This window comes from Austrofundulus limnaeus, unplaced genomic scaffold (assembly GCF_001266775.1).
Source record: "Austrofundulus limnaeus strain Quisiro unplaced genomic scaffold, Austrofundulus_limnaeus-1.0 Scaffold660, whole genome shotgun sequence".
In the NCBI taxonomy this organism is placed as follows: Eukaryota; Metazoa; Chordata; class Actinopteri; order Cyprinodontiformes; family Rivulidae; genus Austrofundulus; species Austrofundulus limnaeus.
Window position 1 is genome coordinate 2,236 of NW_013953062.1, and position 3,904 is coordinate 6,139.

The following is a 3,904-nucleotide window of genomic DNA, read 5'->3' on the forward strand; positions in this document are numbered from 1 at the left end:
CTTCTCAGAGTTTTCTGCCTCCTGGTCAGTTCTTTCACACCAGTCCTCATTTGTAATCACCCAGCTGCCTCCAACTTCCACTCAGCTTTGTTTGTATTTAACCAGCCCTTCTCCACCAATTTAGTGTCAGTTTATTGTTTGGTTTCCTGTCCTGGTTCTCCAGTTTGTTATTCTTGTTTTGCCGTCCCACCAGATTTTTACTTTAAATAAAGTCTTTTATTTACTTAAAGCCTGCCTTCAGCCTGCAATTGAGTCCATCAAGAACTGGGTTATCTTAAAGCTAAAAGTCTTTCTRAATATTTTGGAAACAAACACAAACTTACACATGCCTATGTGGATAAAATTAACAACTGACCAGTCATAAAAGTGAGGATATAAAATCACTRCAAKAATTTTCCTTGTTTCTGAAAGGATGCTCTAACTCAGTGGTTCTCAAACTTTTTTGGGCCAGCGCCCCCCTAGCCATGATTAAGGACCCCTAACGCCCCACCCCTTCATTAAAAAAGTCATAGACTACCTGCATTAAAAAGGATTTTTTTATTATTATAATTTTTATTATTCGCTTGATGCATTATTTTTAATATGCTTGCTCGCACTAACAATATGTACAATTATTATTGTAGCAGATGTTTTAATGGAGTTTGGTTTGAAAATTGTTTTGAGTAATTTTAGGTTAAATAACCCTCTTGTTTGTTTAAATAACCCTATGCTTCTTTGTGTTTTTACATTATCCTTCATTCATAGACGTATTAACAAGGTCGTAATCACCATCTCAGAAGTGAGGGGGACAAATTTTTCAGAGGTCTATTGAGTTTTTTTTAATCATCTTCTTGCATTCATTCAAACTCCTACTTAGTAGTTGAAAATACACAACACACACAAGCACCAGGAGACAGACTAGTGTTTTTGCACAAGTGTTCCTACTATACTCGTCTTTGCTGCTACTCATGGCCATCAGAAGCACTGTAGTGTGTGTGAAGGACACACTGGTGGGGGCTCTGGGGGGTCTCCCCCAGGAAATTTGGATGAAAGCAGATGCTGTTTCCTGCATTCTAGAGTATTTTAACAAGTTGCTAAACACATTTTTATCTACATAAATAAACACTTGATTCCTTAACTATTTTAGAGACAGGTTCATCAACTGGTTCATGTATGAATCATCCTGGTTTTAAAATCACTGCTGGCCGAGATCAGGAAATTAATGTGATAGATTTTCAAATGAGTTTAGAGTTCATTTTACTTTTTTTCCATTCTTGATTGGGGCTTGCCATGTAATGGCAAATCCATTACTCTACACCTAGTCTTTCTTTTTCTTTATTCTTCTTCCACCACTTTTAATGCAGCTCAAACCGGAGCATGTACCCCCACAAAGTTTATATCAAAATGATCGTCTTGGAGTGGATATGTATGCTATTCAACAACTTTTTGATTCGAATTACTACTACAGAGAAATTAACGAAATTTCGGACATCCAGACCAGCAGAGGGCGCAAATCTTCGCTTCATGCTGTAGTGACATGAGCAGCTATCTTTCATGTGACTTCTGAATTTTAATGTGACACGCTACAATCTTCAGGTCTGTTCTCAATTGGGTAAGTTCTAGAATGTTTGCTTTTATCTGAGGTTGAAGCACAAAAGTTTTTTTTTTTTTAATTTGCGGACAGTGTTGGCTCAGAGTTATACCTGTGGATTAGCCTTTAGACTAGCGCCATCCATGCGGTTAAAACGCGTCATATTTCTGAAGATTAGCCTATATGCCATGGCCTTTAATGACGTATTTCCGGTAAAATTCCAGCCCCAGCCCTCCCTTCCACTTCCTGGTTACGTCCACTGTTTTTAGCGTAAGCTCCTAGAACTAGTCTGTGATAACATTCTAATAACATTTAAAGAAGAACAAAATTATTACTAGGCAATATGCAGGCATTAAAATCTTCCAATATTATAACTTCATCAGTATTTAATAATAAATCAGACAAAAAATGGAGAATTCAGATAAAAAAACAGAGAGTAAGGACCTGTAGACAATAAATAACGAGAAGTAACAGGTTTATTTTTATTTCCACTGTGGATGAGAATGGCTGGTTGTGTGACTTTTGGAGAAAATATTCTATTTTTTCCACAGTCAGATGGAGAGTGGATGCGTGCTGTATGGAGTCAAAAAGCCTTGGTGTCATTTTATCAAGAGAAGTTAATATAATCAAAGTCATCCAAGCTACCACTCTCTGTTGCATTATTCTGTAGGACAGAGAAATAACATAAACTATGAGGTTATTTAAAAATGGTCAGAGAGAACAGGTTTGTGAGGGTGTATTATTAAGTTTTTTACTCTATATACCATGTATCAACCAGATCATGAAAAAGAACGAGTAGATTTGTGGACATTTTGAGTAAACTGAATTGACTCTGCTACATTACTAAAGGCTAAAGTTACCATTTCCAACATTATGTTAAAAATAAAATCTTCCAATATTATAACTTTAGTAGTATTTATTAGTATAAGTCAAACATAAAAATCGTAAAATTCAGATAAATACAGAGTATAAGTGCCTGTGGATGATAAATAACAACAAGTAACAGGTTTATTTTTATTTCCACTTTGGATGAGAAAGACTGATTGTGTGATAGTAATCTGGAGCACAAACAAAACTAATGAGTAAAAATAACAAAAGTCACTCATTGTCAGAAATTTCACTAAAAATGCTGTTTTTTATTAAAACATGTATTGTAGGGATAAAGCCATTTGAAAATAACATTTATAAAATAAAAAGTATTGAATTGAGCTGTAAAAAGGGGGTGAACWCGAGAGGAGGGCTGAAGAAAGGAAGGGGGTGGAGTCAGAAAGTCATATGACAGGAGAAGGAGTTTTTTAGAGAGTGGAGTCAGAGGCTGTGTCCAAAACGGCAGGCCGGGTCCTCCGAAGGCCGAATTCGTTGGCCGCATACGTCACAGCGCCACAACGAAGGACGTCCAAAACCGAAGACTCCTCCGATGCGGCCGACAAATACGTCCTTCCTTTTCCCCGATTTGAAGGACAGGTCTGAGGAATCCTTTCCGGCCCAGCATATCCCATAATGCATTGCGGCCTGACCGGAGATTCTTTTTTTCTTGTAATGGTGGACGAAGCGAGAGTCGAAGCGATGGAGGAGTACAGTTTTAAATGTAAGTATATTAAAATCTGCTGGTAAAAAAATGGAAAATAAAAAGCGGCTGTATTGTTAGGCTTTAGTCCTTTGCATATATATGTTTTAAARTAATATTTATCTCAGAAATATCGTGAAAGAGCTTTTATGGCCGGTCCTTTAGTTTTTCGTGTATTCCCGCTAATTAAGCTAGTTTTTAAATTGAGACTTTTTATTTGCTATTTTTTAGGGTCCAAGGAGCAGACCGAAGCTTTAATAAAGCTGAGGGAAAAAATGAACACCTCTTCACGGGGTTTAAGAATTCGGCCGCTGTGGGATGGAGGTACAAGAATAAACTTATCATAATAGTTATTAAAATACTTATGACCTGTGATCTTAAATGGAGTAAACTTTCAATGGAGTTCCACTGGCTTTCCTTTTGTGTTCTGCAATGAAAACTATTTTTACAAGACGGGATTGACAGCTTACATGTTTCCTCTTCATTTATTTTTGTGTATGTTATAAGGACACTTCTGGAGAAGATGGGCCTGCAGGGTAAAGTCACCCCTCTGCAGGCCAAAAAGAAGTGGGACAACTTGAAAAGAAAGTATTAAGTATGTATATGAGAAGTGAAGAATTACATTTTTTAATTGCACATGTTAATAAATGTTCATTTTTAAAAGATGTTTGTTTCTTTTATTGTCAGCTGTGATTTCTGATTTCCTCTGTGTTTAGGATTGTAAGTGTCCAGGTTCAGGAGAGGGAGTCAGTGGGAGTCAGTGGGAG

General features: G+C 36.8%; 1 long non-coding RNA gene across 1 annotated transcript; it reads left to right on the plus strand.

Annotated features, from left to right (window-relative positions):
* Positions 1 to 3,122: 3,122 nt before the first annotated feature.
* LOC106531632 (uncharacterized) lies at positions 3,123 to 3,716 on the plus strand. The gene is made up of 3 exons (XR_001311963.1): positions 3,123 to 3,158; positions 3,369 to 3,461; positions 3,645 to 3,716. It is a non-coding gene; the product is annotated as an uncharacterized LOC106531632 (long non-coding RNA).
* The last annotated feature ends 188 nt before the right edge of the window (positions 3,717 to 3,904 follow it).